Genomic DNA, 13,451 nt, shown 5'->3' on the forward strand with positions numbered 1-13,451 from the left:
CGTAATAAGCCGAGTTTGAGGTATAGCTCGTCTTATTCAGGGATTGATTTTTTCTTTGCGTGAAATAAAAGAGGTATATGTCGACTTTAAGAAAAATGACAGTAACAGACACTTGCAAAGGTATTCTGACGCTCAAGTTAGTAAGAATAGAAAATAAATATAATATTACTCAGAGTAAGTAGAGTACCTTTTACGTAGTTAAGATTTCGTATTTATAGAATTGTTATGCTATAGGCAGTTATTCGATAGACCTAGTATTAAAAAACTGTTGAGAATGTTAATCTGATTTTGTGGTAACTGTTCCTGAACGTTATACCAAAAAATCCGTTAAAAGGAAAAAATACGTACCTTTGATTTAGTACATTTTATTTATTTTATTCAAATTTTGATTTATAGGTATAACTGGGTTGGGTTATAACTAATGGATCACAACCCCCAAACTTGACTTGTGATATTTTTTAATAAGACAAGTTGAGTTTTCTACCTATAAATTGAAATCGTAGTAATAGTTGTTGTAACTCCCTCCAGAATGTCACGCTTCCGGCTGCTCCACTTTAATAGTTCAATTCGGATATTACAACGACTCAAAAATATATTTAACACTAGGATAAGAGCCTGACTAAAACTTAAAAACTGCATAACCCTTCAAAAGATTTTTAATTGAAAACATAAATACATACTCAAACCATATACAGCACATAACAAGAATATGTATAAATATTTATATATAATATTGACTTACAAACATTTCATAAAACAAATCCTATCTCTCTTACAAAAGTGTAAAGATAAAGGTAAGGGAACATATATCTAAAACAATACAATACATCATATAAACGGAAACGAAAATAAACTCTTCGAGACTTATTTGTCCGTATCCTAAAAAGGAAATACCTGTAGAGAAGTGAGAATATCGTCCTCGTTGGTTCTCACTATAGGGTTAGGAAAATGTTATAATAAGATATGTAAAATAAAACTATTTTCATAGTACAGTGATCGTTGTTCGCCTTATGTATCTTTCTTAAAAACCAAAGGTTTACACAAAAAATAAAAAAAATCCGAAATCCAATTTAAAAAAGAAATCTGTTTATTCTTCAAAATCCAAAACCTTTTGTATTAAATATGAAAAAAATAAAGACACAAACCAATCACAGTCTCCGTCCCATCACATAATCAATCACGGTCTCAGGTCTAAACAACTCAATCAACATCCAATTCATCACAATCCAATCGATTCCAGTTACAAACACAAGTAGAGAGATTCAAACACAAATAAGGCAGTTACATCAAGTATAGCAATTAGCAGTTAAACATAATTATTCATAGGCAAACCAATTACAATATGCACATCCAAACAATGCCACATAGATGCATATGATGAATGTCTATCCTATTTTGGCTCGTGATATCACTTGTCGGTTCAAAATGCCAACCCGAACATCTCTGGGATGTCGCCTTTCTGCCACGACCAGGGTTATAGTGCCATGCTCACTATTTCTAGTGCCCAGCACTTTATCTTGCGCCCCGTAAATTATAGTGCTCGGCACACTCTTTCGGGTTATAGTGCCTGAGTTCATTCTAGCAGCAGAAATGTTATGTGAGCGGGAGACTGCCTCGGCCCCTATGCTTGCACCGCTACCTCCGACAAGCGGGAGACTGCCATAGCCCTTACCAAAGGAGCATAGTGATCGACTTTCCAAATCAATGCATGTCACGTGAGTAGGAGACTGCCACAGCCCTCACATCCAAATATAGGCGGAAAACTGCCACAGTCCCTATGACGGTGGACAATGCATTTCACAACCACATACTCAAACTCATCATCAATTTCCAATTTCTCATAAATTTCTCTTTAAAATCAAAACCCATTCTTTTTGGTAACATTCTTTGAAAACGATGACATCTTCAAAATCATATCAATTATAAATCTCTTCCAAAAGTCATCGAAAATCATTCATTCTAAATCAGGATTTGGTAATAAAATCCCACGCCAGAGTCTCAAAACTTTAGGAGAGAACAACCTATCTCAATTCCTTAAATTCATTGAAAACTTTTTAAACCTTAGCTTCTTGATTTGAATAAATAAAATAGAATTTAAACTAAAACTAAGTCATGTATCCAAATATTCCGAACCAATTTCAAAACCAACTTACTTAAATCAAAACCAAATCATTTAAACCGAAAACGAATTTTAAGTTCATTCTTAAATCTGAAGCATTTTCAAAGGCTCGAAAATTGTTTTAGTTTTGCTAAATCAAAGTTTTTGAGAATACATCAAACTTTTCCTAAAACGTCGTCAAGTGAAATTAGTCAATCAAAATTTAAATTTCTTTTAAATCCACTAAAACTCCTTTAAATCTGCTTACCTAATCAAATTCCAAAACATAAGTATTTTCCTCTTCAAATCGACTTTAAAACATAATTCTTTTCTTAAATAAATTACATTCGAAATATAATAATTTTCTTAAGTAAGTTCAAACATAATCCATTTATCAGTAATTCAATTCAAAGCATAATTAAGTATTTTCAAAATAACGTTTCAAACAAAGTCTCGGATTTTATAGAAATTTTGACAACACCTCCCCTAAAACTTGGACTTTGCCACTCTTTTCGGGTCCCAACCAAACCATTTCCAAATCAAACCAATCCAAAATCGAATTGTCTTCAACAAATCAAACTCATTTCCAAAACTTTAAAGAAATAGATTCAAGAATTGTCCGTTCAACAAATCCAAACAATAATTCAATCAACCAAACAACCATAATCATCCAAAAACAGCCAGACAATACATAAGACTTATACAATCACTAAAAGGTGTATTTCTCACATCAATATCTATTTATAACAATTCCAAATTATAAAATAAGCTTTTTAGAAAAAATCCTTACCTCAATTGTCAAAACACGAAAACTCTAAAATGCGTCACAACTCATTTTTTCTCGGCCCACAACTGCGGCAACCGCAACCTAAGCTCCAAACCACTTTCTCAACAACCACAACGACTCTAATCGCAACGTATAATAATCAGGACTCGACCTGAAATAACAAAACGAAGCAGCTGCGACTCCGAATCGACTCAGCAATAGCTCCGACAATAACCCCCCAAGTGACAGCCACGAGTAAAAACCCCGGTGACGGCGACGACAGAGTTCTCGGCGACGACAACGAGGAATCGGACGGCAGAGGCGGTGTGAAGCTCTGGGGGTTCAGCAACAACGACGGTGGCTTCCTGTCTTCTCTTCTGTTCGCGTTCCCTCTCCCTCAGACCAGATCGGTGGTTGACCACCATCAATGGCAATGGAACACGTGATGGCGATGGCTGGGCTCGTAAACAACGACGGCGACGAAGGGGATCGGCGATGACGAAGATGGCACGGACAGCAGCAGTGGCGTGATGCTCCTCGCGACGCCTTCCTCCCTCATGCATCTCTGCTTCGGCAGTGGGCTGAACGGCGACGACGTGGGATCCATAGGACGGCGACCCCTCCTTCTCCTCGTGCGGTTCTGGTGGCAGCTCGTGGACGGACCGAACGGTGGCAGCGCAAGGACGGCGGCACAACTCCCTCTCGTCACGGTTCTGGCAGCGGCAGTGTAACACCCTAACTTTTAGCACCTCATGATTGCACTGAAAGTTCGAGCGCTACTTACCTCTATTCCTTTAATTATATATTATGTTTATTTAATATTGATCTTTTGTGAATACGAATTGAAACTTTAGTTAAGAAAACGGAAAGTTTTCACTTTAATTGCTTAATCACAAAGATATATATAGCATTATTTACATAGACTTATTTATAGATACTCAAATACAAGTCCTACGCCTTTAAAAATCAAAGATAATAAATGGCGAAGGGAAAGTCTAAAGCTAAACCAACTACAGAAAATACGGATACATATTTACATTCGAGGCTCCGCGCCAAGGATTCTTGAACCTGTTGCTGAAAAAAAAAATCTGTAGGGGGTGAGAACGTCGTCCTCGCATGTTCTCAGTAGGAAAGTGAATGTCGTAAAAAATACAGAATAAACTACAAATAGTTAATTCATGTCCCAAGACAGTCCTTAAAGTTTTTCCTAAGACTTACTTAAAACCGTTTAAATCCCTTTCTTTAAATTACTTTACTTTAATAAAGTGTCAGACACGTTAATAGTGCATCAGCCACAAATTGCATTCCTCAATTCATTACTAAGTTCGAAACATTAACAAAATATCCAATTAAGCACACAAGCAAGTCATCAAGGCAAACAACACAATCATAGGAAAATTAAATAAACATCCACAATCAAATGCAAATACGCAAATAATATGATGCATATATGTCCTAAGCAGGTCATGAGTTCACGCGTCGGTTGTCTATCCGCAACCCGACGTTACTCGAGGCGAACCCCGAATATGATTTTTTTACCGTGTCAGTTAGGCACAATTATCATCATGGGTATGTCAGTTAGGATATCTTGGCACTAGGGTAGAAACAGGCTATCAATTAGACAAACATTCCCACATTAGCAACCTTAGGCTATCCGTTAGGCGGGCACTTTTACATTAGCAATTTGGCACAAAGGCCCATTCAACATACCATATGCTATCAGTTAGGCGAAAACTTCTGCATTAGCAGTTTGGCACGAGGCCCATTCGACATACATTTTTCATGATTCATTATCCGTTCCAATTAGCTTTTTCATACATGACTTCTTATTTTCTTTCTTTTTATTATACATCCACATCACTAATTACATACACATACCTACGCATCACCTACATTATTAAACGTACTTCCGCATTCCTGCTTAATTACACATACCTCCGCATCACCAAATAATCAATCACTCTTTCCTCCACGTCAACTCATAGGTATACTTTCGGACTCAGCATTAAAACCTTTAATTTCCAAATACCCAAATTTCTTTAACGTTTAATTAAAGAAAAAATCATTTTCTTAATAAATGATCTCAAAACAAAAATGCTTTTCTCCGTAATTCAGAATCATAGCATAATTTATTATTTTCTTAACAAGTCAAAAACAAATAATATAGTTTTTAAATTCAACTTTCTTTTAAATAACGCTTTAAACAAGTCTCGGAGTTTTATAAAATTTTTGCAGCATTTTCTCTAAAATTTGGACTTTGCCACCCTTCAAGAGTCTCTACCAAACCATCATTAATTCTCAAAAACCATTCTTGAAAATTTAAACGAATCAAATTCAATACTTTAAATCCATTTTTAATTCTCAAAGATCACTTTCTATTTTAATAAAATTTAGCTCTTTTTTAGTTCTTTTGCTATTGAATCAATCCAATAATTATTAATACATCAAACCAATATTTTCTCAAACTCTTTCCAACGGTTTCAAACCCAAGTCACTCTTTAGTATAAATTTATAACTCAAACTTTGAATACAAAACTCTTTTTTCAATATACGTGAATATGCAACTAGATCATTTTCAACATAGGATAATTTTCTTAAAATAGGTTTATAAATCGGATTTCCAATAAAAAATTATTTTTTAATATAAATATATATAAAAATCAAGTTTTCAAAATAAAATCACTTTTTCATTTGTTTTTACAAAAATACGGGCAGAACCCCTCCTCAAAACTCGATTTTACCACCCTCACGGTCTCCCTCACTTTCATAACTTCTCGACAGTTTACCAGCCTTCTATAAGCACTTTTCAAACACAAGGTTCTCAATAATCGACATATGATTCCAATCCTAGTAAAATCATTTAATAGTAACACTAAAATCAATTACCATTCACTTTTTCAACCAAAAATTCAATCACAATCACAATCACAACCAATCATCCACAACAAAGAAATTCAAACTCAATAACATTATAATTACTAATATATTTACAATTATTTATTATACTTTTGAACATTTTTAAATTAAAAACGGTTAATTTTAAAATAAAACGTCCTACCTGTGTATGAAATCAAAATCAACAAAAGTTTTGGAAAAGCTTTCTAATCGAGCTACTGAAGAGGAAAGTGTCAGAAATCGTCTGTGCCTTCTAGAATTCTAATTGGCCGAACTCAAGAAAAAAATGAGCTATCTCACCGTCAACTTATATCGAAAAAAATAATGTCAACGTATAAAGAAATATATGAATATTTTTATCGGATTATATTTTTTATTAGAGTTACGAATCACAAGAAATTGAAGCGGGAAGTCTTGGTAAAGGTCACGGTTTCCTCAAGAAAAGCTTCGGTCTCTCTCTCTTTTTCTAAGGCTCGGTGAATGAAATGAAAGATAAGGTAAAAATAATGATTAGTGGTGATTAGAGAAAGGGCCGTGTGTCTTAGTTCATCAATGAAGGGCTATGTGTCACAAGCTTCCTCTCCTTTTCTTTCTCCAAAGTAATTCGGTCATGCATGAAGATCAAAATGAAATTGATAAATGTTAATGCGTGATCAAAGGTCATTAGTTATTAAATGAGAAAAGGCATGTGTCATGATTTTATATATAAACTTATGCATAAAAGCCACGTTTTAAAATTTTCTTTCTTTATTCAAGGCTGCGGCCAAATATTCTTTCTTTGTTTCTTACCAAAACTAAATAATAATAATAATAATAATAATAATATAATTCTTTTATTTTTTTTTAAAAGATCTCATTATTTAATTTTTAAAAAATTCGAGATGTTATAGGTAAGACAGCAGTACGAATGTCTCTCTTTTCTCCTTCCTCGACTCTCACTCTCCCTTATCGGTGCTACACGACGACGCAGCGACAGTGACGCCCGCCGGCGCTGTCCTCACTCTCCCCTCCCCTTCTTCCCATGGATTCCTCTTCTCTTTTTTTTTTTGTTTTTTTTCTTTCTTATTACAGCCGTTGCTGCTGCTTATTAGTGTGTCGTGTGTGTTGAGTGAGAAAGAGTGTGAGTGAAAAAATTAGGGTTAGGGTTTATTTTGGGTGAAAATAAGTATAAGGGTGTTTTATAATTTTAAATAAAAATAGAGATAATATAGTAATTAGAAGTAATTTTTAATCCAAGAATAATTATGTATAAAAATATTATTTGTTCATCAATTTTACAAATTATTTTCAATTAAACGTTCAAATCCAAGAATTAGAGATAATATAATGAATTTTTTTTCTAAAACATAAATGTTAAATTATAAAATATTAATTATTTAATCCAAATCATATAAAATTCTTATTATTTCATAACTATTAACTTTATAATTTAAAAATAAAAAATAATTTAATAATTATAAAATTGGATAAAAATCTTAATTTATCAAAACTTGCTTTAAATATTCTTTAATAAAGTAATTTCTGAAACTAAAGTTACAAATAAATAATTGGAATTTAAAATTAGTTTATAATAAACCTTTTCAAAAATTTTGGGTCTTACAGTTGTGAAAAATATTGGTAGTGAAAAAGTTATATTAAAAGATTGTGAATGATCAAATAGATGAGGTTGATAAACAAATAAATAAGTAAATAAATAAATAAATCAAGATGGATAAAAAAGATTAGAAATTAAGAGAATTATGTCTATCTATAAATTAGTTATGCAATGAATGATAGGTCCAAACTTAGTTGAGTTATATGTCAATACTTATTTAAAAAATAATTGAATGGCAAGAGTTATTTGATCAATAATACAATTACATGGAAAAAAAAAAATTTTTTTTGAGAATAATTTTTTATGGCATATATATAGCATTTGTTTGATGCAAACTGAAAAGTTCAGAAATATGTATTTGTTGACAGAATTAATTGTATGACGCGAGGATATAATGATAACTTATTTTGAAAAAAATTTTTATTCATAATAATTTATTGATAAATTTCTTACTCAAAATAATTAATTATTGAATATTGAGTAAATAATAAAGATGTTATAGCATAAATAACATATATGTTAAAAGTAAACATGCATAAATTATTATAAAATAAACAAAATAAAAAGAATGAGCCAATTACCCATATATCAAATTGTAACAGCTCAGACCACCCGCTATCACGATATTATCCGCTTTGGCACACAAAGCCTCACGATTTTGCCTTTGACGATAGAGATGATAGCAGAAACCCCCACTCACTCGTCAAAACAATCATGCTAGGGAGAGGTATCCACACCCTTATAAGGCATGCTTCGTTCCCCTCCCCAACCGATGTGGGACCTTACAATCCACCCCCCTAAGGGAGCCCAACGCTCTCGCTGGTAGGGGTGCACATGGGCCGGGTGAAGCCGGGTTTGATGTGACCCAGACCCGATCCGAAATATACACCGGGTCTATTTATTAGACCCGAACCCGGCCCTAGACCCGATGAAACCAATACACTTTCGGACCACAAATATACCGGGTGAAAACCAGGTAAAAACCGGGCCGTTAACATTACATTACGTTGATACCTTATTGTAAGCTAGCATGTAAAAATATCTAAATTTCTAAGACTCCAACCATTATTTAACATGGTAAAATTCACTTAGAAAAATATAACAAGAACCAACCCTTCTTCAAAATTAAAGCATAACCACAATCAATACTAATATTGTCTAATAATACCAAATATTTAAATCAATACAAATAGCACAATATTATGCATTAGTCTAAAGTCTTATGCATTCTAAACATAAAACATTAATTTATAGTCTTATAATGACTAATACAAAATATTAAGATTTACAATACTTAAATTCCACATAAGAACAGTCATGATCCATCACTAATAACACAAAATATTAATTGTGTATGATGACCGGGCCACCGGGCCGACTTCGGGTGACCCGAGCTATGGCCCGGACCCGACCCGAAATAATGACCGGGTCTATTTTTGAGACCCTTACCCGACCCTAGACCCGATGAAATCACACCAAATTAGCCCCAAAAGTGTTCGGGACCGGGCCGGACCTTCGGGCCGGGCCGGATCTGTGCACCCCTACTCGCTGGCACATCGATCCGGGCTCCGACTCTAATACCATCTGTAACTTCCAGACCACCCGCTAGCACGAAATTGTCCGCTTTGGCACACAAGACCTCACGATTTTGCCTTTGACGATAGGGATGATAGTCGAAACCCCCCACACTCACTTGTCAAAACGCGTCATGCTAGGGAGAGGTATCCACACCCTTATAAGGCATGCTTCGTTCTCCTCCCCAACCGATGTGGGACCTTACACAAGTAACAATAATTACTAACTGAATTTATTCTCATATTGATAAAAAAAATTAATTTTTTTATTGGTTAATAGCCAATTTTATTTTCAGATTAATTGATTGATTGATTTTGATATATGAAATGATAGATACATAAATAATATGAAGCAATTCAAGTATATAAAAAAGTATATACTTCATAAGAAGTTATGATGTATTGAAATTTGACATAAAAATTTTATATAAGCAAACTAAATTATGCATATATATGATTTTATTGAGGTAGAAATGACTTAATAATTTAATTTTTTGAGGTCATCTGCCTTTTGTTACATTTTGTCGCTGAACTAATAGGTTGACCGGACCTCGACTTATATTCACATGTTATAACTCGACCTGAGTTGGTGGAGGATGAGGTGGAGTTTGCTCATTAGATATTATCGAGATCCTAGAAAAAGAGGAATAATAAGTGGAAAAAAATGTAGGTTAATGTTAAGGTCGGTCATCTGTTGATTTTCAGTCCAAAGGGACTCATTAATAGCTAATAGCTCGATTTCAGTATGAGAAGGATTATTTTGTTTTTTCACCATTGATTATGTCCTGCAAAAAAGAGGTAAAAATAAGATAAAAGAAATGTTGATGGAATTAGTCTAAAATTTTGACTTTACAGTGGGCGCCAAATGTTCCTGCGTAATAAATCGAGTTTGAGGTATAGTTCGTTTTATTTAGGAATTAAACTCTTCTTTGTCTGAAGTGAAAGAGATATATATTGGTTTTAAAAGAAACGGCGACGTCGAACATCTGTAAAGATACTTCGACGTTCAAGTTAGTAAAAGTAAAAAATAAATATAATATTACTCAAAGTGAATAGCGTATTTTTTATATAATTAAAATTTTATATTTATAAAATTATTGTGCTATAGACAATTATTCGATGAGTTTAGTATTACAAAATTGTTAAAAATGTTGAATCTAATTTTGTGATAATTGTTTTTAATTAAATGATATTTGACCTTATTCTTATACTAAAAAAATCTGTTAAAAAAATATGTACCTTTAATTTAGCATGTTCTATTTTTTTATTTAAATTTTAGTTTATAAATATAATTAGTTCGAACTATAACTAAAGAATGGTTGTGCTGACTCAGTAACAAATGGAGACACAGCACACAATAGTATAATCTTTGTCCATATATTATTATATAGAGGAGTGTTAGGAAGCCACCAATTTTTATATTTTATAATTATTAATTAATCATTAATAATATTTTGAATAATATAAAATTAAATTTAATAATATAAGATTATTTAATTTTTTTTAATAATTAAATATTGGTTAATTTTTTAAAAAATTACTAACTCTCTAGATTTTTTCTATTATATATATATAAAAACCGTGGTGCGTGGGGACAATGGAAGTTATAATCAAAATGTGAGTTACGTGAATGGATTGTATTCTTCTACTTATTAAGCAGTGTACTGAATTCATATAGTAGTTACTAGTTAGAATATAAATTTATTTTAATATATTTTTAATGTAAAATAATTATATATATTTTTTATTATATAATTTTATATCAATAAAAATAATTATTTTTTATATTAATTATTTAAATGAATGAATATAATTATATAATTATATAAAATATTTTAAATTTTTAGTATATCAAAATTAAATTTTTAAATATTAATCTTAAAAAAAAAGTAATGAAAAACTAGTGCCGTTTAAACAGTACCCTTTTGGTTACTGACATTCAAGTAGCGTTGAATTTGCAGTGTAAACAAAGACTTTATGACTATTGCAGCTTGCGCTGTCTGCATGCATAGCCCACAGTGATAAACATTAAATTGACAATAATTGTGGAATAAGACTAGTATATTTAAAAAAAAATTGCGAAGTATTTATCTAAAAAAAATATGTCATAAAGTTATTTAATCAATAATTTAAATTGATAAATAAAAATACATAATATTATATATATAATTCGAACTCTTAAGCAATAGTTTTTTTTTATTTTGAAACGTGACTTTTGTATAATTTTATTTTTATTTTATGTTAATTTTTTATTTAATTTGAGATAACAAGAATTAAAATTTAAACATCTTAATCATAAAAATTTTAATAATATATTATAAAATTATTTATTTTAAAAATTTAATTAAATAAAAAATTAAAAATACACATACATATTTCATTAATTTTTTTTAAAAGTAAAAACTCAGATGCGATTTCACATAAAATTAATATTTAAAAACCGTTAAATAATTTCACTGATTTGATTAAATTTTCATCAAACAATTTTTAGATATCAATTTAATGTGAAATTGATTTCACCTAAAAATTTACCTCTTCTAAAGACATGTATGACATGTATCCACGTAGACGAGGACTACATGTGCATTGACTTGACGAAATTGAATAAAGACTTGAAAAGATGAGACATATATATCACATATCCAACGCTAACTAGTATTCTTCTTCCAAGTTCGATCATTTTTTCTACCTAAAAACAAACTTGTTAATATTACCGTTATTATTATCACTCCTAGAGATGGCAGAAAAAGTATTAAAAGTTAGAGTAATTTTTTATATTTAAATAATTTTATATTTAAATTTATTTATATAATTTGAGTTATGTGTTTTTTTTAAATTTTTTTTACGTTTTCTTTTTTTTTAATTTTGTTACCGTCATTATCAACACTATCTTTTTTTTTTTCTTCCTTTTCTTTCTATTAGAATTTTGTCTCTTCTTTTCTTTTCATCATTCTCTTCCATCATCATCATCATCGTTATCGTTATTATCTTTTTCTAATACGTATCATCGAATTTAAACTTATATAATGGACAATTTTTGGTTCATTTGGTATTATACAATGGTTTCGTTTTGAGCTAATTTTCAGTTCATTCGAGACGCAAGTGTTTATGAATTCGAATTTATATAATAGACAATTTTCGATTCATTTAGTATTATAAAATAGTTTCGTTTTGATCATATTTTCAGTTCATTCAAGACGCAGGTGTTTCTGAATTCGAATTTATATAATGGATTATTTTCGGTTCATTTGGTATTATACAATAATTTCGTTTTGATAATATTTTATTATTTTATTTTTGATTAATTCGATCACCAAAGAGAATCAAAATCAATAAAGATGTTAACAAAATGTTGGTGTTGCTGGCGATGACGATAATAATGATGGAAGAGGAAGAAGAAAAAAAAAGAGGAGATTAAAGAAATTTAAATAAAAAAGAAACAGGAAGAAGAGGAGAAGAAGGAGGAGGAGGAGATTGATGTGGTGGTATGGTAATGGTGACGATGACGATAATAAAAAAAAAGATGAAGAAAAAGGAGAAAGAGAAGAAGAAAAAAGAAGAAAAAGAAAAAACGAAATTTCGTAACGTAAACTAAATAATTTAAATAAATTTAAATATAAAATTATTTGAATGTATAACAGCACTCTATTTAATATTTGTTATATTATAAACACTAGCTAGTGTTTTTTCGCCTTATGTCCCAAAACATTTATAAGTGACTTAATATTATTATCACTTTTAATTACTCTTACATACATAGCTATGAAAACTTGATGATGATGATGCAAAATAGAAAAGAAAACCATAATATTCTAAATATTTGTGACAATTTCTCTTTATTTTCTATTTTTAATTTATTGTTTTAAACCTTTTTAAAATTTTTTAACAATATCAATATCATAGAAATTTAGAACACAAAATATTTGCTTAACTCACCACTTTCTAGTGGATTTTTATTGAGTCAACCAGATGACAATATTAAATAACTTTTAAAGCACTTAAAAAAACAAAACTTTTGGAGATTAATAATTTGATCGGCATAAATAAATTATTTTTAATAAATAAATTTTGTTAATTTATATATATAAATTTTAAAATATATAAATATAATCTGAATAAATATAAATTATTACTATTTAAATATTAATTAAAAATGATAATATTTTTTAATTATATAGCATATTATTAAAAAAAAGTAATTAGCTTCCTTTGTTTTTCCGTTAAAACCACATGTAAAAAAATTCTAACAATATTTAGGGAGAAAAATTCCTATGCATCCCATCCACATCCAGCCATTCGCCGCCTCCATCCCACGGGCCACGCGGGGGTCGGTATTTTCTGGTGGGACCCACTTTCTTAGATGTGTATGGCATCTTACTTTCTTGTTTTCTTGTCTCTATTCTATGCGTAATCAAAATTAAAAATAAACTAATAAATAATCAAAGACTTTAGTAGAGTCCATTAAATCTGAATTTAAATCCTTTAAAATAAAAAATTGATAAAATAAAAAATTATTTATTTTTA

Source organism: Arachis stenosperma, chromosome 6 (assembly GCF_014773155.1).
Source record: "Arachis stenosperma cultivar V10309 chromosome 6, arast.V10309.gnm1.PFL2, whole genome shotgun sequence".
NCBI lineage: Eukaryota > Viridiplantae > Streptophyta > Magnoliopsida > Fabales > Fabaceae > Arachis > Arachis stenosperma.